This window comes from Petaurus breviceps, unplaced genomic scaffold, assembly GCF_028583685.1.
Source record: "Petaurus breviceps papuanus isolate PSGF00001 unplaced genomic scaffold, PetGlider_PUasm1.0 90849, whole genome shotgun sequence".
Classification (NCBI taxonomy): domain Eukaryota; kingdom Metazoa; phylum Chordata; class Mammalia; order Diprotodontia; family Petauridae; genus Petaurus; species Petaurus breviceps.
In genome coordinates this window covers 19,095,665-19,120,617 of record NW_027187361.1, presented here as the reverse complement: position 1 = coordinate 19,120,617, position 24,953 = coordinate 19,095,665, and positions in this window count along the sequence as shown.

Genomic DNA, 24,953 nt, shown 5'->3' with positions numbered 1-24,953 from the left:
CTTCTCTTTATCCCCTTCTTTTATTTCTTCTTTCTTTTTTCCTTTTTTTCTTTCCTCTCCTTCCTTCTACTATAAACCAAGGCCAAATGGGAAGGTGGGTAGGGCCTTTCTCCTGATTCCTGAAAAGAAAACTTTGCTATTACCCAAAGGGAAAGTTCACAATCACCTAGTCCTCATCAGTCACCTGAATACAGCCCACTGTACCAGGAACTATGCTGAGATGAAAGAAGATGGAAGCTACTTTAAGCCAGACTTCTCAGTTGCCCTCCAGGTCAAGTGCTGAGAGTTCTGCTTGCCTATTAGCAACTACCTCTCCCACTCTGAGTCCTCCACTGAGTGACCAGTTTGACAAGAATTTCACCAATTTTAAAGCCAGGAAAAGTTTCATAAAAAAACAGTGTGGATCTTCCTTAGGCAGCCAAGCAACATTGTATATAATGTGCCAGACATACAGACTGGAAGGCCTGAATTTAAATCCTGACTCTCACTTAGTAACGAAGTGTCTGTGGCTGGTGCAAATCTCTTAACCCCTCAACTTCAGTTTTCTCAACTTTAAAATGGGAATAATAATAGTAATTATAATTATTATAATAAATAATTTATATTTATTATATTACATTATTATATAAAATATATAATATTAAATAAAATAAATATTATAATAAATAATAGTAATTATGATTATTATAATAAAATTATAATAGTAATAATAACTGCCACAGAGTTCCCATGATGATCAAATGAGCTCACACATGTAAAGAAGCTCTTTATAAACTTCAAAGTGCTGTATCAATTTTAGCTAATATTTTGTTTGTATATAGATGGGTAAAATAGTTTCTAATAATTTCCTTTATTGTGAATTTCCCTTTTTTCCTTTTTGACACTACTAATTGGCTTTTCCTTTCTCCCTTTTAAACAATAAAATGAGCTAATTGTCTATTTTTTTTAATGAGCCCCTACTTTATACTATTAATCCAATGGGATTTTTGCTTTTATTGTTTTATTTTTTTAATTTCTATTTTAGTATTTAATTAGGATTTTTTATTCATGAGGGGATGGAGTCAAGATGTGGAATAAGATATATATTTGCCTGATGATATATACTTTTTACAAGGATTTTGTTTTTCTTTCTTCCTAAAAAAGGAATAAAAAAAAACAAATAAATAAATAAAGGAATAATAAAAATTTGCCAGAGATGTTGGGAAGAGGAAAAAAAATGTTTTTTTTTAATTGAAAAGGAAAAAAACCAGCAAGTTGGAGGGGAGCGAGGAGTAGAAAGGAGGAGAGGCAGAGTCACAAAACATCCATAGGAGGAAGACTAAAGAATGGGCAAATTGTTAAAAACAAACCTGATACATTTTTTTAAAATATCATGCTTAAACACAGAAGAGAATGACAATAGTAATTATAAGTAGGACACAAGAAAAGAGGATGGATTGGTCCTAAGGACTCTGAGTCAATGAAAAGTCCATTCAAATGAATGAAGGAAAAAATAGGCAAATTAGAAATCATGGAAACACTTGTGAAGAATAATAAATAGCTTAGAAGAGAGACTGAAAATCCTTGTCAAAGTAGTAAACAATCTGAAAAACAAAGTGGAGGAAAAAGAACTCGAAAATGCAATGAGAAAAAAGCATGAGATCTTAGAACAGTGTCAAAAGACTAAAAAAGACATTGGAACAAATACTTCATGCGATATCTAATATTTGGGGGAAAAATGATCTGGAAGGCAAAAGAGGCTATAAATTAAGGTTCATCATATTCCCTGAAAATATTACAAAACAAAGAACCCAGAAACAATATTATGGGAAATCATAAAAGAAAACTGAATAGAATTATTCTTACCGTAGACCAAACTGAAAATAGAAAAAAAAATCTGCACTCTATGTTTATAATAACTAAGACAAGTCCCAGAAAAGTTGAGAAGATGAATTTACCTCTTTCCTTTGCAGAGGTAAGGGAATATAGATGTGTCATGTCTATATGGTGTCAGACTTTCTCATAGGTACTTTTGTTGAATTATTTTTTATCTTAGCTACAAAATGGTTAGGAAAGAAGGGGAAAATATATTTAGAAATAAAGGTGATAGTATACATATATATACATATATGTATTACATATGTATATGTGTGTAAATGTATATATGTGTGTATGTGTATTTTTACACACATATGTGTATAGTTTTATACAAAACTGGGAATAATTCATGTCAATATCCAAAAGCAAGGTAAAATTGAACAAAAAAAGAAATGTAAATCATTCAACTCCAGCGCTTACAGGTCAAAGAAAATTGCCCTAAGCAGCCAGGAAGAAAAGGATAATATCCTAAGAAAACCCAGATGAAATTACATGGGATTTTGTAGCCCACATCAAAAAAGGAAAGGACAGGATACAATTTACCAAGAGGAAAAATGAAGAGGAGGGGGAAATTATGCTAAGAATAATTAATTATGCAAAGCTCAGCTTAATCCTATAGTGGGAGAAATGGAACCTTTTCCATTTAATTAATTAAATTAATGACTTTCAAGCAGTCTGGTTGAGAGACCTGAGCTTAGTAGAATGTTTAAAATAGTACAACAAAAATATTAACCGGGGGAAACATGAGGCATGTTAAAGAAACAGTGACTAACCTAATTTGGTTACTTCATACAGAATGTTCTTGAGAATAATTGGAGGTGAGCAGGCATTATAGAATTGTAGGATTTCAGAACCAGAAGGGAATTGAAAGGCCATATGATTCAGCTTGGACCTGAATAGGAATGCCCTTTCAAGTCTCTCAGATGTCTGGTCCTCTAAGTTTTTTATTTAAAAACTTTTATTGATGGGAAGCTCAGTATCTCCCTAAGTAGAGTGTTTCATTATTAGATGGTTTTAATATGTCACATCAGTCCTGGGACTCATATGTAATTAGTGGGGAGTTTTGAGGTTTAATTCTTAAAGTTTCAGGCCAATTTTCCACCATAATTTCTATTTGACATTTGCTTTCACCCTGGTCTCCTTATTTACTTCTAGAAAGAGAATTCTTAATAATCTCTCTATGGAAAAACATGGGGGTAGAACCAAGATGGTGGCATAGAAGCAGGAAAACTCTGTGTGCTCTCCCTACAACCACCTCAAATACCTATAAAAATGACTCTAAACAAACTTTAGGGCTACAGAACCCACAAAGTGACAGAGAGAAACAAATCTCCCACTGAAGGCAGCCTGGCAGGTGGACAGGAAGGGTCCATTTTCACAATCTGGAATCACAGCCTAGCCCTGGGTGAGCCCATGGTTTAGTCTCAGGGCAGCCACAACCTGCCACAGCTGGAGGGACTTCAGGAGAGTCAATCAACAGCAGCTGTGGTGGCTTCCAGAATTATCAACCCATAAATGCCAAAGACACAGTGAGAGGTCAGTGTGGAATTTGGGAACAGGGTATCTGAGAGTGTGGTCCAGCCTCTGCCACTGGAGGGAAGAGCAGCTGAGGCACGGCCACAGCATGGCTGCTTCGAAGCTCCTGGACTGCAGACTGTAGGGGGACCAAGCACCAGTCTGAGGGGTAGTTGCTCTTGCTTTAACCTGCTAGGATCTGGATTTCAGTCTAGGGTGGAGATCCTAGGGTTTGTGACCAGCTTGCCAGAGCATGTGGAAGCTTCAGAGGGAGCACCCAACTAATAGCTCTGGCAGCAGTGAAAACGTCAACAATTTGGAACAAAATTTTCCTCTCTGGAAGCAGAGTTCTACTGTGGCAAAAAGCTCAAAAGTCAAGTAATTGAGTGGCAACATGGGCAGGCAAAGGAAGTAAAGCAAGCACAGCAATATGACTTTGCATTCCTTTTTCAGGGACAAAAAGGATCAAAGCATGGAGCAGAATGAAGACAATGAAGTCAGAACTTCTGCACCAAAAGATTCCAAGATAAACACGAACTAGTTACAGGCCATGGAGGACCTTAAGAAGGATTTTGAAAACCAAATAAGAGAAGTGGAGAAAAAATTGGGAAGTGAAATGAGAATGATGAAAAGAGAGTCAACAGTCTAACTGGAGAAAATAACACCTTAGAAAATAGAATAACTCAAATGGCAAAGGAGGTTCAAGAAGCCAAAGAGGAGAAGAATGCCTTAAAAAGCCTAATTTGCCAAATGGAAAAAAGAATCTCAAAAGCTCATTAAAGAGAATAATTCTTTCAGAATTAGATTGGAGCAAATGGAAGCTAGTGACTATATGAGAAATCAAAATACTATTAAACAGATCCAAACAAATGAAAAAATAAAAGGCAATGTGAAATATCTCATTGGAAAAACAACTGAACAGGAAAATAGATCCAGTTGGACTACCTGAAAGCCATGATCAAAAAAGAACCTAGAAATCATCCTTCAAGAAATTCTCAAGGAAAATTTTCCTGATATTTTAGAACCAGAGGGCAAAATAGGGGTTGAAAGAATCCACCAATCACCTCTTGAAAATGATCCCAAAAAGAAAACTCCTAGGAATATTATAGCAAGATTCCAGAGTTCTGAGATATAGGAGAAAATATTACAAGCAGCCAAGAAGAAACAATTTGAATATTGTGGAAATCCAATCAGGATAACACAGAATCTGACAGCTTCTACATTGAGGGATTGAAGGGCTTGGAATATTGCATTCTGGAGATCAAAGGAGATGGGATTAAAAAATCAAGACTCACCTACCCAGCAAAACTGAGTATCATGTTTCAAGGGGAAATATGGTAATTCAATGAAATAGAGGACTTTTAAGCATTGTTGATGAAAAAAACAGAGTTGAATAGAAAATTTGACTTTCAGATACAAGAAGCAAGGGAAGCATGAGAAGATAAACAGGGAAAATAAATCATAAGGAACTTATCAATATTGAACTATTTTCATTCCTACATGGAAAAACAATAATTATAACTTATGAAACTTTTCTCAGTATTATAATAGTTGAAGGGAATATAAATGTGTGTATGTATACACACACACATACACACACACACACACATATATATATATATATATATATATATATATATAGGAGAGTATATGGGCATGTGTATATATATATATGTGTGTGTGTGTGTATATATATATATGGACATATATATATGGGCATATATATATACAAACTTGAGTGTGTGTGTGTGTAGGCAGGTATAAATAAGCAGAGGGCACTGGACCAATTAAATAGGAAGGGATGATACTTAAACGGTGAAATTGAGAGGTGAGAGAGGAATATAATGAGAGGAGATGGGGAGAGACAGAATTGGGTAAATTATCTCATATAGAAGAGGGAAGGGGAAACAGTTATAATGGAGGGAAAGAAGAGGAAGGCAAAAGGGAATGAGTCAACATTACTCTCATTGAATTGGCTTAGGGAGAGAATGACATACACACTAAATAGGGTATCTCACCCTATAGGTGAGTAGGGTGGAAGGGGGTGATACGGGTGATGATGGAAGGGAGGGAAATTTGGAGGGGAGGGAATTTAGAAGCACAAACTTTTGAAAAGGGACAGGGTCAAAGTAGAGAATAGAAAAATGGAAGGGGTTGGATAGGGTGGAGGGAAATATAGTCAGTCTTTCACAATGTATCCACTACAGAAATGTTATGCATAGCTACATACATACCACCTGTATTGAATTGCTTATCTTCCCAATAAGTATGGGAGAAGAGAGAGGAAGGGAAAGAATCTGGAATTCATAATGTTAAAATCAAATGTTTAAAATATATTATTATAATTATTTTTTACATGTCACTGGGAAATAAGATATACGGGCACTGGGGTATAAAGATCCATCTTGCCTTATTGGAAAGTTGGAGGGGGTATGGGAGAAGATAGAGTAGAGAGTAGATAGGGGAAGGAGGGATACAGTGAGATTGCTGTTTTGGGGTGGTGAGTTGGGGAAAGACAGGGAGAAAATTTGTAACTCAAAATCTTGTGGAAATGAATGATGTAAACTAAAAATAAACATAAAAGTTAATTTAAAAAATTAGTCACTCTGTGGGTATTGTGTCCTTGGTTTCTGTGTTTGTTTACTTTTCTTGCATGTCTTTATTCTGAGGTGTCTGAGAAACAAACAATTTTAGGTCTGATTTTTCTTTCTAGTAGTGCTTTGGAAGTCCCTTTATTCATTTAATGTTTAGGCTCAAATTTGCAGATTAGGTCACCTTGGGTTGCATTTTGAGTTTCTTTCATATTCAGACCACGTTGTTCCATTCCTTCCTGTTGATTCTGGAGGGTGAAGAATATTGTGTTATTTGAATTTCCTTCCCTTTATGTTTGAAGGTCTTTATGTTGGTTGCTTGCAGAATTCATTGTTAGTCACTGGAATTGTTCATTTTAACCATTGTGTGTCAGAGTTTGCAGCATGAATAATTTTTTTTGTAGGTAATCTATGAATTATTTCAATAGCCACTGTTTATGTTAAGAAGTTCTGGGCAGTTTTCTTATGTTATATTTTGCATTATAGTGTTCAGGTTTATGTTTTCTTGTTTTTTTTTTTTTGTTTATTTGCTGTGTTCTGAGAGTTTCATAATCTTTAAATTGTCTCTAACATTCTGTCTTTAAGATCATGTTTTTCTTAGATAGGGGTCATATTTTCTTTTAATATTATTGCTTTTTCTCTTGTCCAGATTGTCCTTCACTTCCACATAATGACATTTGCAATCAATTTTTTTCTTTTTTGCTTTTGTTTGGTGAGATACCATCACAGGTTCAAGTTTTTCTGTTCTTCCAATTATTTCTCCTGCACAGGCCATAAATTATACTTTCACAATTCTTATTTCTCTTTTAAACCATTCAGGTACATCCTGCTATGGTTTCATGTTCTCTTGGGAATACACAGGATGTTATCAGGTGTTGATTATTTCTCTTCATCTTACATTCTTTACTTCATAAACTACTACTGCATTTACTATATGTCATACATGTCTGGACTTCTTTAGCTAAACTTGAGGCCATATTCCTTTCTGTTATTGATATCTTCCTGGTTGTTTCATCTTCTTAGACTCAACATTTTTAATTAACTTTCTTTCCCCTGAGAACTTTGGTAATGTCAGTCATTTTTTTTCCTTATATTGCTCATTTTCTGACTCCTTCTCCTTTGGTTTCTCTAGGGACTAGACCTACAAACCATCTTTATCTCCTCCTATGATATGCAATTCACATTTAATCAGTTTCAGTGTCTGTCCCAAGTGACTTCTAGTGGGGACAGAATTTGCTCCAATTAGAGGTTGTGCTCTTTCCCCTCAGGTGTCAAATACCTACATACATATGTCATGCTCCACTTCCCTGTTTCCCAGTTCTCTGGCTTAGTTCTATTGCAGCATATAGTTCTGCCTCACTGCAGACCCAGATAGGGCAAGTTTCTACATTTTGGATTTCCTTCACACAGGGAGGAAGTGAGGTGGAGGTGAGTTCTAAAAGTCTGTGGGTCAGCTTATGTAGCTCTGCCCATGCACAAGAGGCTTTCTGTACTGTTAGTTCACAGGGATTTTGTCACATTGAGGACAGCTTTATCTCACACATAATTCCCATTTTGGAAAGCATTGAGGTCATGAAGAATAGAAAAAAAAATAACTAATCCTCTGGTTCACCAATCAAAGTCTAATTGAACATTTTATAAATATAAATAATAATATATTTTATAAATGTAAATAAATTGTGTGAAAGCAGCAGGATGATTTGTAGATAGTTGATTTCACAGAGAGGAAAACCAGAGAGTCTCCTTGCTATGATTTATCAGCAGTATTACCCTGGGCAAATTTCTTCTAGTCTCTCAGTATATCAGGTTACCCTAAAGCTATAAATTGGAAAATAGTTCCCTTATGCATTGGTAGAGAGAGGTTCCTAATTTGGAATTCCCAATATTAATAAAATCATAGGTCTGGTTATGTTTTTTAATGTAGATGGAGTACACAGCAAAATCTGCTGACAGCACTGATTTTTGTATCTCTTTCAGACAGGAACATAGAAAATACTATTTGGGCATAGGGTATATACATGGTGGTATATAAGGGTCAAAGAGATACTGATGGATCTACACATGATATCATGTCAAGATGTTATGAGGTATATTTTCTCATCTATACTCCTACATCTCCAAAAATTTTGTAAGTAGATGGATTGAACTTGCTTTAGCCAGTATGTATTTGAAGCAGGTTAGAAAAATTACAAAGACTATTAATTAGCACTCAGACTATTAATTAAATGAAAAATTCAAAACCAATTTTCACTTCCTTATCAAAGGAAATAAAAGAAAAAAGACCTCTCTTCAATTAACAAGGTTCAACTCTAGCTACAGTTTTGGAAGAAAAAAAAATACCAGCCCCTTGTCTGTAAATGCTAGGAAGTACACAATGATACTGTGAAAATTAGAACAGAAAAATGCCATGTTCAATGCAATTTATGGCATGTTTCATATTTCAAAGGCTTTGTGACAGGTCAATTCATATTTTATATCTCTGAGAAATCACAACAAATTTTTCACTCATCAATTGAGTATAATACAAACAGATCTCAAGTGCTGAGCATGTAAATAGTCATCCAACCTCCTCTGTTACATTGTTTTATTGTTTGTGTGTGTATGTGTGTAAGTGAATTCCTCATGGGAACTGTACATATTCTCAACAGCATTTGCTTTTCTAAAAACTTCTCCTTATTAAAAGTACAGTATATATTACACAGACAATTCTCATTATTGTTTCCAATATAACTTTTTATTTTTGTTTGGCAACTAGAATATAAAGGTGTAAAATCTTAATTTTAACATATTGTACTTATTCAACATGGAATGAGCTAATTTCATTTTTCTTTTCATTAAAAGGGTGGGCAAGTCTTTGTGGTAGTGAAATACTGGAAACAAAGTGAATGCCCTTTAACTGGGTAATAGTTGTGAATAAATTGTGCTATGTGACTATGAGTCACTCAGCATTTATTAAGCACTAGCAATTCAATGAAAGACAGAAAACATGATTTCTACCCTGAGAGTTCACATTCTAATGGGAAAACAACATAAAAATACTATATACTTCATAGACTATACACACAGGATAAATGGAATATTATCACATCATAAGAAACAGCAAATATGAGGAATTTAAGAAAATTTAGGAGATGTATGAAGTGATGAAGAGGGGAAAATAGAAGAGAAGAATATACATACTCCAATAAATAAATTAACTAGCATTTATTAACCACCTCTCATGAATTAGGAATTGTGGTATACTCCAGGGACACAAAGACAGATATGAAATACTTCTTGCCCTTAAGGTTCTTACCTGCAAGAAGGAGAGAAAAGTAGATATACACTCACATACACATGTATTCAGTTTATATAATGACTACAATAATTTAAAGGAAAAAATTCTAAAATGTTGCTCAACTAAGATTGATTGCAATCATCAATCTTCTTCCTAGAGAAAAAAGAAAGTAGTATATTTCCCCCACTTCCCTGCCCAATTAAAATCTACCAGCTGCTAGTGCCTTCCCATCTGGGATTGCGGTTGTTTAGTTATTTTTAAGTTGTGTCTGATTTTTCTTGATCCCATTTTTTGTTTTCTTGACAGAGATATTGGAATGGTTTGCTATCTCCTTTTACAATTCATTTCACAGATAAAGAACAGAGGTAAACATTACAATGTGAATTGCTTGAGGACAGCTACTCTTTTTAACTTTTCTATGTACTCCTAAGCATTTAGCACACAGCAAGCACTTAATAAATATTTTTTGATTGACTGATTGATTGATACAGAAGGTGGGGAGAAGGGGGGAGGTGAGGATAGAGAACCTATGGAAGTAGAATATAATATTCATTTGCTGTGCTCTATTTGTAGGTTGGAGTTTACATGATTTTCATATTTGTTATTTCCAGGAATGACTGACTAGAGGAAGAAATGTTGGGTAATGACCCTGAAGTAAAAAGGACAATAGTTATTAATTGGGAGAAAAATAAAAATATTAAATTGTAAGAAAGTGAAGGAATACAGATTGAAATCATCAAAATAAATTTGTAATTATTGTCTACCAATTAGGAGAAATAAATGTTTAATTCTTTGAATTGGACTTTGTGACTATTCTATTGAAATAGAATATGGAAAGGTTTCTATCTTTTATCCATAAAAATAATATTTTCTTTGATTTAATTCAATAAATATTTACTAAGCATGTACAATATTTAAGGCATTTATGCCTGTATATAGTATCATATTTACACTAGTGGACCATATTATTTGAATGGTAACCAGTATTTTTGCAACATTTCAAAATTTGGGTTTTAGTTGTTTATTTTAGACAGCTTGTCTCACTAAAAAAAAAAACATTAAAATTACAAAGCTGGACCACCCTGCATGCACACACACACACACATGCACACACACACACACACATACACACACACGCCAAATTCCTAATTTTAGGGATAGAAAAGACTGTGAGAGAGTCTTCTATTTCTGAAAGTGTTCAATAGTTGCTTCACTTCCCTAGTATCTGAGTAAAATATAGAGATTAGAATTCACTTCTATTAAGTGCCTTCAATGTGTCAAATACAATGCCTGGACCCAGACATACAAAGGCAAAACTAAATAACCCCTGCTCTTAGTTTGCATTCTATTGAGAAAGAAACAATGTGTACACATACAAGTAAAAGATATATATATATATATATATATATATATATATATATATATATATGTGTGTGTGTGTGTGTGTGTGTGTGTGTGTATGTATATATATATATGTATATGTATATATATATATATAAAGTAATTTCTGAAGAGAAAAGTTTGCTATTAATAGAATGAGGATTCCAGAGAATGCAATGTAAGATCAGGGAAAGTGAGACTAGAGGGATGGAATTGGTGTAGATGGGTATGAGGGATTGGGGGTAGCTGTTAGTTAAGATAAATTTCAACCTAAATTTAGAATCATAGAATACTGAAGGAAGCCATAGAATAGAAAATTGCTCACAATAGTAAAGGTATTGTTGATTTAATTATCAAAACCTGGCAAAGAGGTGAAAATGGGAGATGGAGTAAGGAGGGAAAGGGGAAGAGATTGAGTAATGTTATATATTCAGGTCTGATGGTTCAGACAGGGCATTGGGAAATATTGTGATCAGGCTGGTTATATAGAGGTAAAGTATTTTGAGGATACCTCAACCAGATAGCTCATCTCTGAACCACAACTTACTGTAATGTTGAAGTACTGGAGAAGACATTCTTTGTTCCTGGAATGATGGTCAATGTGGAATAGGAGAAATGACAGCACAGATATCCAATCCACGGTCCTTCCTGAAAGTCAAGGGGGAATATGTAAAGAGTCAACCAGTTATGGTCACTATCAGGTCAGGTAGCAATAAGGAGAGTTTTCTTTAATGGAAGAGAAAAAGAAACAAAATAAGGGGTGGGGGTGGGAAGGGAACTAATCCCACTGCTATTGTTCTACCAAGGTAAATTTTTTCTTCTCAGTGAAAATTTTTGAATATCTGAATAACCAATGGATTGACAGTTCCAAAATATACAAAATATTTTGAGGCTAATAGCCCCTGAATCCATCATACCATCTTCTCTATCATTCATCTTCATTCTACCTACATAATACTATAGCATTTGTTTAGGATGCTGTTAGCTTAACTAAGACAATGTCTGGGCAGACCAAAATAATTGGGTAATTGCCATGATCATCTCAGTTATTTCAATAGCCTTCCTGAATGTTTTTTCTTCAGTAATCGCTGCTCTGCTGGAAAATAGATAATTAAAGTTAAACCTTTAGACACAAAAGCTCACAAAAAGAAACTCCAGAAGGTTACATCAAGCAAAGATGGAAACCCAAGACTAACATGAGTACAGGAACTCCTCTGGTTGACTGACCTTGTCTTTCTCTGCTGTATAAATCACCTACCCATTATTACCAGAGAGTGACTCTGTCCTTTCCAGGATATAGATGATTGCTTTCTAGATTATTCACTCCAGAAAGCCTTTTATCTCTCTTATATATTTACATCTTCCGTCACCCTTGCTGGGAACAAATTAGAAAGGGCACCGCCTAGTGACTGGAGGATCTATTGCCAAATAATGTACATTGACTTTGTCTCTTTTCTTCCCCACATGATCATATTTATCATGAGGCTGTCACCACCCCTGTTTCTAGCAATTTGCAAGACCAAACACAAGCAGTTTTCCAGAGGACTGCTGCTGTGAAGAGTTTTAAGGTTCTGATCATATAGTATAGTGAACTCTCTATTTATTCAGCAGTAAACTAAAGCAAAACATTCACAGAAACCAAAGTACGACATTCACAATGTTATAACATAACAATTTATCACTAAAGTGACCACATAATTTTCAGCAAAGTGGTCACATAATTTTAAACAAAACATATCATCCAGTAATTCCTTAACTCAATCATCCTTAAGGAACAAGCCTCCTTAAGGGACACAAAGTACAAAGGTCGAAATTCTCCACCCCTAGTCACCCATTGTCTTAATCTTTCAGCCAAAAAGTCTTCTTTCTTCTTGATTGGAGATTCCTATCATCCTTAACTAAATCATTCTTAAGAAGTACAAGGTACAGAGAACAAAGTTCTCCCACCTCTAGGCCACAGTAAATCATGATATCCTCAATCAGCATTAAGTACCCAAGGAGAGCTCTTTTCATCTTGACTTGAGGCTGGCTCCCAAATTCCACGGTTCCTGCTCCATGGGTCTAGCTCCTGCCTGAATCCACACAACTGTCACCTGGATTCACAGGTAGGCAGTTTCCAGCTCCTCATCCAGTTTCACATTGAAGCTCAGTGTCCAGTCTGCCTCAAGTCCTTCACAGTTTCTGTTTCACAGAAGACAAAGCTTAACAGAGCCAAAGCAACAGTCATATACATTGCTGGCACCATCACTAATTCACTATCTGACTGTGAAATCAGCAGAGACCCAGAAACAAGGTCCAAAACGTCAACACAAATCATCAGCATAGAAATCAACACAGACCCACAAACAAGGTCCAAGAAGTCAATGCAAATCATTAGTAAAGTCCCAGGACCTCTGAAACCCTCCTCCAGGACTTCTGTAAACAGACAACAAGAAAATCCTCCTTCAGGGCTTCCAGTAAGGTCCCAGGGCTTCTGTACAAAGTATCACAAACACAAATCAGCACAGACAGAACAAAGAGAGGGCCAGGATACCACAAGTTTTCTCCTTCTCAACTCTGCCACTACAAGTGTTCCCTTGTCAGTTCTGCTCTCTCCCAGCTTTTTACCTGGTCATTATCCCCTCCCTGTTCCACCCACCTCTAAAGTCCTTCCTGTTCCTGTCTTTGGCAAGTCCTTCCCACTGTGGGTTTCACAAATTCTGTTTCTTAACAAAGACTTGATATAATCATGGGCAAGGCTCAAAAGAAACTTGAACTGAAACAAGGTGCTAATTGAATAGATGAAACAAGGTGGTAAGTACTTCTTGGCTTGCCATTACACAATTAAGCTTAAAGAATAAAATATTTTGGGGCAGCCAGGAAGCACAGCGAGTAAGAGCACCGGCTCCAGTGTTGAGATAGACCTGGAGATCGAATCCCGGGCTCAAACACTTAGCAACCACCCAGAAACACCTGGCCGTGTAACCTTGAGCAAGTTACTTAACCCCAATTGCTTAGGGGTGGCCAAGTGGCTCAGCGAGTAAGAGCACCAGCTCCAGTGTTGGGACGACCTGGAGATCGAATCCCGGGCTCAGACACTCAGCACCATACCCAGAAATAACTGGCCATGTAACCTTGAGCAAGTTACTTAACCCCAATTGCTTAAAAATATTAAAAAAAAAAGAATAAAAAATTTGCCTTTTCATAGGATCATAGGTGGAAGGAACAGATGAAGAAACTGAGGAGCAGAGAAATTAAGTGACTTGCCCCAGCTCACACAAAAAGTAAGTGGAAGAGCTAGACTTTAAATCAAGTTTCCCTCACATCAAAGAAAGATTTCTTCCCACTGCATCATGCTGCTTCCTGCTCTGACACCTGGCACAAAGCCATGCTCTCCCTCTTATAACAGAGGGTTTATTAGCTGATGCTCCCTCTGCTAGCATACCCAACATGAGGATCAACAATTCTTGTCCCCATGGCTTTATTTCTGTCATGAAGTGTTCTCCTTTTGTTTTATATGTGGCATGGAGCTATTTTACCTCCTTTGATTCTGTATATACATGGTTAGTGGTATTCCTGCTGCCATACCAAATGGGGGAACTATCAGTCCCTACCTTTTGCATTGCTCTGCATGAACTGTTAAAACCATGTTCCCAGAACCACATAATTTTAGAGTTGGAAGAGACCTAAAGTTGGAAGTGACCATTTTGTCCAATCCTCACAAAAGAAAGAAAAAAAGAAAGAGAGAGAGAGAGACAGAGAGAGAGAGAGAGAGAGAGAGAGACAGAGAGAGAGACAGAGAGAGAGACAGAGAGAGAGACAGAGAGAGACAGAGACAGACAGAGACAGAAAAAAAAAGAGGAAAGAGAGAGAGAGAGAGAGAGAGAGAGAGAGAGAGAGAGAGAGAGAGAAGGAAGGAAAGAGAGAGAGACAGTCCATTAGCTCCTGAGGTAACATTTACTCTATTTGTTAATGTTGTCCTTTTAAAATTGGGAGAAAAATAACTCAGAGAGATATGGCAAGAATATTTTTTTCTTTTTTCCATTTTGCAGGCTCTGAATTATTTTGGAGTTTTCTCCTTTCACCTTCTGCTCATTACTCCTAGTTCCCTTCTAGGGAGCCAAAGGAAGCAAGTCTAATCTCTCTGCCACTTGTGACAGCTCTCAGACTACTCAACAGTTATGTTCCCTCATGGGTCTTTTTTTGTCTATGCTGAGCATCATCTTTTTTTCAGCTGATGTTTATATTACAAAGACTTGATGCCCTTTACAACTGATTTTACTTTCCTCTGTACTTCTCCAGCTTATTAATGTCATTGCTAAACCAAGGTGCTAATAACTGGTTGCTGCCCAGATAGATCTTCTATTCCTGACTCAGATACTTTAAGCCTGCACCACCTAGCTTTGTATCCTGATCTTTATTTAATCTTTTTGGGCTTAATTTATGGTATCCCTGGGTCTTTGGCATTTGCCTTTTCTTTGTATTATTTTATCTACTTATATATTTGATCAATATGTGTTAATCATGTACCATGTTGGGGATGCCATGCTCAGACTGAAAAAAAAAACAAAGTTTAAATGGCTCAAGCTCCTTGCCCTCATAGAACTTGATTTCTGATTTTCCCATCTTTCTCTATCTGACATTCCCACCCAACTCATCTCCCTTTCCCACCAAGCTGCATTTCTTGTCCTGATCTATCTTCTTCCCCCAAGCCTGCTCAGTTCTATCACTGTCCAACTCCTGGTTTGACATTTAAATTATTTGTCAACAGTCTCTTTTTTAAATTGAGGGGAAAGTAATGCAGAGATATATGGAAGATAGAGGATTTTGAGTCCTAGTCTACCAACACATTAGTCATTCAACAATGCACATTGAAGATCTCTTTTATCTAGATATCTCACCTGAAAAAAAATGTAAGTCAGATGTGGAAAAGGGAAGGAGATCACAAAAAGACAGTGGCCACCAAGGGCTTTAGAAGACACAAGTTCTACCAGTCCTTCCTATCTATCCCTTTAGAATTTACTCTCCTGGAGGGCAAGGTGTGTTCTGCATAAGGAACCTGTATCCATCTACAAATGCAGCACAACAGATAGCTTATTCATTGTAACATGAACTTCCCAAATACATTTCATGACCATAAATGTTTGATGGTTACAAAACAAAATAATTCAGTCAATTAAAATGAGAAAGCCTATGTGTTGATATTGCCCAAGACACTAGAACTGGAGATCATAAGGCTTCAAGACCTCAAATTTTTGCAGAATAGATTTGCATGTATTAGTGTGGCCTCCTACCTCCTTAAATCCTCTGCTAATTCTGTTAAGTGTTGTGATTACCCACAAACCACAATAATTCATTCAATAGAGCAGAGGGTTGATTGATGCCAAGCTCCACTGTTCTTAGGTTTCCAGCAGATGTGCCTGGCTACTCCATATGGGTATCTGTCTTTTTCCTCTCCTTTAATTTCCCAACACACTTAGAGCTTTTAAACATTTTCAGACTGTTAAGTTGCACCTCTTTTCTTTGAAAATACTCCCAGTAGTTAAAGAAAGAGAAGTAATTACAAAATCAAACTTTAAAACAAGCTGCTGTTCACTTTGTTTTATTTTTTCCCCTGACTTCTTAATTTTTTCTTTGTTCCAATCTGTTCTTTTTCAAGAGGTACTTGTGATCTATTTTGGGATATTTCCAATTTGTGGAAATAAATTCAAATTGGAGGTGTCAGCACAGCTCTACAGGCTATGCAGAAGACACAGAGGTGCTCAAGTGAAATCACTGCCCTACCCCCAGTGCCAGATGACAGCTGCCTTCACTGGGAGGATGGACCCAAACTTCCAAGCACATATTCAAATATCCCAAACCCTCTCTATACTACACATTCTAGAGGGAGTTGGCATCTCTGCTGCAAAAATTTTTGTCATTTCTATGCATGCTCAAAGATGTATTCTAAACCCCCATCTTGGGAAAATGACTAATAGGGTCCTAGCTACAGTTCAAAGGCAAATAGTCAGGATTCTCAAACAAGCCCTGAAGCTTAACAGAGAGGAGGTGAAAATGAATCTCTGCTTAGTTCAGTGAACAACTTGCTGATTTTACCTCCAAATTCCTTCTTCTATGTACAACTCCAAGAGGCATAGCTCCAGGCTGGCAGGCATCCTCCAGCAGTCAAACAAACAAGTGCCTTAAAGAAGTCTGTGTGAGCAGATGTCCCCCAGGACCAGCTTCCTCACCCTTACATGGAGAACTCCAGTGTTGCTGATGCCAGCTCAGCACTAGGTGAGCTACCAGACCCCTATAGCCTCTAGCTGCCAACACTTGAGGCCCCAGCACACAAAGCCAGTGAACAGGTGCCAGGTGTCAGGTTCTCAGCATAGGAAGATCAGATCAGCACCCCCTGTGCTTCAGCAGGAGAACTCAACTTTAAAATCCAGGAAATAGGCAAACACCATGAGCAAAAAGCAGAAACAGACAATGGCCATAGATTCTTATTATGGGAATAGGAAGATCAAGGAACAAGTCAGACGACATTGTTAATACACCCACATCCAGAATCTCAAAGGGGAATGTGAACTGCTTTCAAACCCAAAAAGCCAATTGGAAGAGCTCAAGGATTTTAAAAGTCAAATAAGAGAGGTAGGAGAAAAATTGGGAAATTAAATGAGAGGTATGCAAAAGAGAGTCAATAGTTTGGGAAAAGAAGGACAAAAAATGACTTTAAAATACAAGTCCTTAAAAAATACAATTGGCCAATTTGGTGGAGAGGTGGGAGGAACTACAATGAAGAAAATAACTAACTAAAAACTAGAATAGGCCAAATAGAAAAGGAGGCATAAAAACACACTGAATAGAAGAACTTAAAAAATACAATGGGGCAAATGGAAAAGGAGGTACAAAATCTAATAGAAGAAAACAATTCATTAAAAATTATAATTCTGCAAGTGGAAGCTAATGACTCTTTGAGATATCAAGAAGCAGTCAAACAGAAACAAAAGGATGAAAAAATAGAAAATACTTCATTGATAAAACAACTGACTTGAAAAATAGATCCAGGAGAGACAATTTAAAAATTATTGGTCTACCTGAAAACCATGATCAAAAAAGAACATGGGCAGTATCTTTCCAGAAATCATCAAAGAAAACTGTCCTGATGTCCTAGAACCAGAAGGTAAAATAATCATTAAGAGAATCCACTGAGCACCTCCTGAAAGAGATCCCAAATGGAAAATGCCAAGGAATAGTGTAGTGAAATTGAAAAATTACCAGGTCAAGGAGAAAATACTGTAAGCAGCCAGAAAGAAATTATTTAAATATCAAAGAAAGACAGTTAGGATTACACTGGACCTTGTAGCTTCTACATTAAAAGATCAGAGAGCATAGAATTTGATGTTCTGTAAAGAAAAGGAACTTGGATTACAACCAAGTATAAACTACCCAGTGAAAATTAACATAATCTTCCAGAGGAGGAGATGAATATTCAACAAAATAGGGGACCTCCAAACCTTCCTGATGAAAAGATGAGAACTCAATAGAAAATTTGATTTTCAAATACAAAACTCTAGAGAGGCATAAAAAGGTAAATAGAAAAGAAAAAAAATAACATGTTATTAATAAGGACAAACTGTTTACATCCCTACAAGGGAAGATAACACTTGTAAATCTTGAGAACTGTTTTGTTATTATGCCGTTTAAAACATATATTGGGGACAGAGCCAAGATGGCAGAGTAAAAGCAAGGACTTGCTTGACCTCTCCCCCAAAAGCCCTCCAAATACCTGAAAAAATTACTCTAAACAAATTCTAGAGCTACAGAATATGAAATGACAGAGTGAAGCAAGACAAAGTGGAAGGACAACAGAAGTTTACATCACACTGGGCTAGGAGCAAAATGTAGTCTGGCATGGACCATACAACCATAGACAGGGTCAGATCAGGTCTCACCATATTGAATCACTGCATCTGTGGTGGCTTCCAGGCATCTCCACCCACAAACTCCAAAGACAGCATAGAAGGCCAGTGGGAAAACTCTGTGGGACTTAATGAAAAAGGAAAATGATCCACCTGGGGTGTGGCTCCATCCCCCACGGTGATGCAGATAGCAGCAGCATCAGCGTTGGCAGCAGCAGGAGGAGGAACAGGAGCAGCAGATGATTCCAGAGCTCTGGGCCCACAGACAGTGGGGGATCAAGTGACTGATACAAAACCCCTGAAGCCTGAGACAGTACACCCACATCTACATCCATCCACACTGGAAGCAGAGTCTTACCCTGATAAAGAAATCAAGTATTTGACAAGAAAGTTGAGCAAACAATGTAAAAAAAAACCCTCAGAATATAGAATCTTACTTTGGCAACAAAGATCAAAACATACAACCAGAAGAAGACAACAAAGTCAAAGCTCCTACATCAAAAGCCTCAAAGAAAAATATGAATTGGTCATAGGCCATGGAAGAGCTCAAAAAGGATTTTGAAAATCAAGAGAAGTAGAGGAAAAATTGGGAAGAGAAATGAGAGTGATGGAAGAAAATCATGAAAAACAATAAACAGCTTGCTAAAGGAGATCCTTCCCTCCCCCCCAAAAAAAACTGAAGGAAAAAAAACATGTCTATGTATACACATAGACAGAGGATGTGGGTATAAGCTGTATTTGATGTGATGATAAAAAAAACTAATTAAGTGGTGCAAAGGGATTGTACTAGGAGAAAAAAAAAGAGGAGGCAGATAAAGGTAAATGAGATCAAATGAAATGGCACAAAACCCTATTACAATAGAGGGAATGAAGGGAGGAAGATGAGCATTGTTTGAACCTTACTCTCATCAGATTTGGTTCACAGAGGGGAAAATATATATTCAGATATAGAAATCTAACTTATCCTATAGGAAGGAGGGCAAAGGGAAAAGAAAAAGGAGGGTGTGGATAGAAAGGAGGTAAGATGTAGTTATGGTAAAGGAAAAAAAATTGGTAAAGGATATGGTAAAGGAAAAAAGATATGGTAAAGGAAAAAAAAAGAAAAACAAAAGATCCTTGGGGCGGCTAGGTGGCGCAGTGAGTAGAGCACCTACCCTGGAGTCAGGAGGACCTCAGTTCAAATCTGGCTTCAGACACTTAACACAAAAACTAGCTGTGTGACCTTGGACAAGTAACTTAACCCCAACTGCCCTCCAAAAAGCAAAAAAAAAAAAAAAGATCCAGAATATCAAGGGAATTAATGAAAAGAAATGCCTAGCTGCTCCAGATCTTAAATTGTATTGCAAAGCATCAACCACCAAGACTACTTGGTAATGGCTAAGAGATAGAGTGGTGGATTAGGGGAATAGGTTAGATATACAAGACACAATAGTTACTGACTATAGTAATCTATTGTTTGATAAATTTTGTTTCTAGGATAAGAACTTACTATTTTAGAAAAGTGCTAAGAAAGCCGGAAAACAGCATGGCAGAAACTAGGTATAGACCAACATCTTATAACCTATATTGAGATAAAGTCCAAATGGATACATGATTTAGATGTAAAGACTGATACTATGAGAAACCAGGACAGCAAGGTATAGTTTACCTGTCAGAAGGATGGAGAAGGAAGAATCTATGACCAAAAAAGAGAAAGAGAACACTGTGGTATACAAAGTGGATGATTTTCATTACATTAAATTGAAAAGGTTTTGCACAAATAAGGTCAATGCAATCAAGATTAGAAGGGAAATAATTTTTATAGTCAGTGTCTCTGATAAACACCACATTTCTAAAATATATAGAGAACTGAATCAAATGTATAAGAATATAAATCATTCCCCAATTGATAAATGATCAAAGAATATGAACAGGAAGTTTTTAGAGGAAGAAATTAAAGCTATCTATATTCATATGAAAAAATATTCTAAATCACTATTGATTAGAGAAGTGCAAATCAAAACAATTCTGAAGTGCCACATCATAACTGTCAGATTGGTTAATACAATAGAAAAGGAAAATGATAGATATTGGAGAAGATGTGAGAAAATTGGAACACTAATTCATTGTTGGTGGAGTTGTGAACTGATCCCACCATTCTGGAGAGCAATTTGGAACTATACCCAAAGGTCTATAAAACTGTGCATACCTTTGGCCCAATAATCCCACTTCTAGGGTTGTATCCAAAAGAGATCATAAAAAAGCAAAAGGATCCATATGTACAAAACTATTAAAGCACATCTTTTTTATGTTGGCAAAGAATTGGATTTTGAAGGGATGCCCATCAGTTGGGAAATGGTTGAACAAGTTGTGGTATATGAATGTAAAAGAATACTACTGTGCTATTAGAAATGATAAGCAGGTGGACTTCAGAAAAACCTGGAAAGTAATGAAATTAATGAAATAAACAGAATCAAAAGAACATTGCCTCCAGTAATAGCCACATTATTCAATGACTGACTTTGAGAGCCTTAGCTTTTCTCAGCAATGCAAGGATCTAAGACAACTCCAAAAGACTCATGATGGAAAATGTTATCCACATCCAGAGGGAGAACTTTGGAGTCTGAATGCAGATCGAAGCAGACTATTTGTTATTATTTTCTTTTGTTGTTTTGCTTTGTTTCTTCTTTCCCATGATTCCTCCCATTAGTTCTAATTCTTCTTTACATTATGACTAATGTGAAAATATGTTTAATATGAATGTATAAGTAGAGCCTATGTCAGATTACATGTCATCTTGGGGAGGGGGAGTAATGTATGGGGGAATTTTTAAAATCAAAATATTATGGAAGACAATGTTGAAGTCTAAAAATAAATTATTTTTTTTAAAAGAAATCACATTGCTCAATACAATGATTCTCCACAAATAGGAGCATCCTGAAAACATCATTTCATAGACAGTTGCTTTCTTTTTTCCTTTTCCTTTTTACCCTGTCCTCAAAGATAAGAATGAGCATTGGTTGATCATTTTTAAAAATTATTTTAAAGATCATAGAAGAGTTTTCCCTGTCAGTTACTTCTGAGAACACATTTACAAACTACAGTAAGCAAATTCTCCCCTGAAATAAATTTTCAAGGCAAACACTGAGTCATCCACAGCATTTTTAGGAGTCAAACAAATAATTGTTCCAGGATCACTTATTCTCAGTACTTAAAGCATAACTGGTTCCACAACAATGTTTTCAGCTCCAGTCACTCTTTGCAGAAAACATCTCTGTCCTTTGTAAATGAAGGAAAGAGTTGTGAATATGTATGTCTAATTACTTGAATATAATCAATTTTTCAATTAACCATAGAAAAGGGATTATGGTATAAGGGTGGCCATGAAAGTGGTTGGTTGAATTCTATAATAGACAATTTAAGAAATTCATTATTGTCAATATTTGGAACATCGTGCCCTGCCTATGCCTACCCACTATTCCCACGACAAATCTTTGGCCAAAAGTATTGCAAAGTAGTTTAATCAATTGATGTATCCTGTCGATAGTTACTTCCCTCCAAGAGCTGGTTTTATGATATTGAATTGCACAAATGCACTTCAGGGAAGGGAAAGAAGAAGCTGGGGAAGGGACCAAAGACCAAAAATCTTCAAGTGAGATAATAAGTCATGGAATAAATAAGATCTGACTAGGTATGCCATACACCAAGAGTTGCCAAATTACTGTCAAGGACTTCAGCCTTTGGCCTGTTTTTGCATGACCTAAGATTGAGTTTTACATCTTCTAATTTAATAAGACTACTTTAAAAATTTTAAACCCATTCTTGGTTCACCAGCTATACTAAAAGCAATCCATGGCTAAACTTGGCTATTGTTTGCCAGTCCCTCCCATAGACTTAATCATGTAAGTATCTAAGCTTTTACCACAGACTACTGGGCACTCCACTGAGAGCTCTCTCACTAACCACTGAACATAGTCCTCAAATAACTAAACATAAATGTTGAACACTAAGTGTTTGAACAATATCTGTTGGCCCTTTGCTACATGGCCTGCTCAGTCCCCATAGCCCACTGCTACACAGCCCAGTTTGCCTATAGAGGCTGGTCAGGAACTTTTCCCTCATTTATCCCAGAGAATATGCCACATGCCAATTTGTGCTAAACACTGCCTATTTCCCCCACTTACAGAATGTTATTGTTGATAGGGGTTTTTGAGAAAATCTAGTCCAACACTCCTCCTTTCCCAGATGTAAAAACTGAGGAGGAGAAAAATTAAACTTACACAGTTTCTGAAGTCACTCAACCAGCTTGTAACATCTGGGACTTGAAGCAGGACTTCTTACTTCCAGGCCAGCTCCATTCCCACTATTTTCAAGGTGCCTTACATACTTCAGAGGGAGATGAAGATATATGTGTAGTGTTACATGTAACCAGTGTCTATGGCTTGGTCCTCTAATTGAATTATAGATATTTTCTGCTTTGTCCCCAAGATCAATATCCACAAATTAACAGTAACAATAGATGGCACAGTGCCTGGCACATAGTAGATATTTAATAAATGTCTATTGATTGAGTGATTATATGTCCTTTAAGGTTCACAAAGCCCTTTATTCATTATCTCACTTGATTTGGTCCTCCCCACAGCCCTTTGAGGTATATGCTGTTAGATTTTATAGACGAGGACTCTGAAACTGAAAGCTTGTGATTCACCCAGAGTCACACAGCTAAGTGTCTGGGGATGTGCTTAAATTTTGGTCTTCTTGATCTGTCCTCTACCACTATGTTACCACAATGGCAGCAAGTCGTGAGCGGGTACTGAGGGTTGCCCCACTCCCTTTCCTCAGGAGTTTTGTTGTTCAGTAGTTTCAGTCATGTCTAACTCTCTATGACCCCATTTAAGATTTTCTTGACAAAGATACTGGAGTGGTTTGCCATTTCCTTCTCTAGCTTATTCTGTAGATGAGGAAACTGAAGCAAACAGGGTTAAGTGACTTGTCCAATGTCACACAGCTGGTAAGTGTCTGAGGCCAATTTGAACTGAGAAAGATGAGTTATGACTGTCGGCCTGGCACTCTATTCACTGTGTCACCTAATTTCTCTGAGAGGAATAGAATGTAGGTTCCTTGAGGTCAGGGATTGTTTTAATTTTGCCATTGTATTTCTTATTCCTGGCACCCGTTAAGTGCGTAAGAGATTTTGTTTCTGTTACTGCTGTTTAGCCCCATCCGTCATGTCTGATTCTCTGTGACCCCATTTGGGATTTTCTTGGTAAAGACATTGGAATGATTTGCCATTTTCTTTTCCAGCTCATTTTGCAAATGAGGAAACTGAAGCACATCTGAAGTGACTTACTGAGTGTCACACAGCTACTAAGTGTCTGAAACCAGATTTGAACTCAGGAAGATGAATCTTCCTGACTCCAGGCCCAAAACTCTATCTTCTGCATCACCTCGGAGTTTACTTTCTGATTGTCAGCATTTTTAATTGCCCCCGCTCCTCTGCCACCTCAGTGAGGTATTAATTTAAGCTGTCCAGTAGAATGGGGGAGAGTCAAGTGCCATCTTGTAAACTGAACAAGAGAACAGTTGTGAGAAAAGCCTCCACATTTCAGATTATAAACCCACTCTTTCTTCTTATTTGTTCTTGAAATTTGAACAGAGTTTCTTTGGGATTGGGGTAGGGCAGTGTTGGGAAGAAGAGATGGATGGATTTCACTTCAGGCTAGAGCCAAAGACAGTGGGCTAGCAAATGGCTTGGCTGCAACTGACTTTGGGGACTTGGGACTGTTGAACTGATATGGTCACTAATTACAGCTGTTACCCAGGAGAGACCTGGTGGCGGCCAACTGGAGCCAGAGCAAGGGAAGGATATAGTAGTCAATTTGGAAACTCCCAGAGATAGCAATACCTGCTCTGCCTTGCATCTGAAAAGATCAGGAAATGGCATCAGCTATAGTGGTAGATCAGGAGAGCCAAAGCAGCCAGTCAGAAACCAGTGTGCAGAGACACACATTTAGATTGGACCAAGAACTGAGGCAAGAGATTGCTTTGCAAGGGTTATACCCCCAGGAGAGAGGATTCAAACATGCAACCCCTTGCGTTCCTCTTTGAACTCAGAGGTCTAGAACTGGTGTTCTAGATGTAAAGACCCTTATCAGTGATGGTTTCTTTATTGACTAGCCATTTGAGGAAGTTTGGCAGAGAGGGGCTGGCATAGATGTACTACAGAGGCTATTTTGTGCAGGCTCATAAAGAAAAGTATCCTATTAGGTAATTTAATTCTTACGACATCACTTGGTTTTTTCCAGTCCAGTGGTTCTCAAAGTATGGTCCAGGGATGCCTGGGGATCCCCAAGACCCTTTCAGAGGTCTGTGAAGTCAAAACTATCTTCATCATAATACTAAAAAGGTTTAATTTCAAATAAACAAGTTATTGATAGACATAAATCACATAAAAAGTTTTTTTGTGGCAGT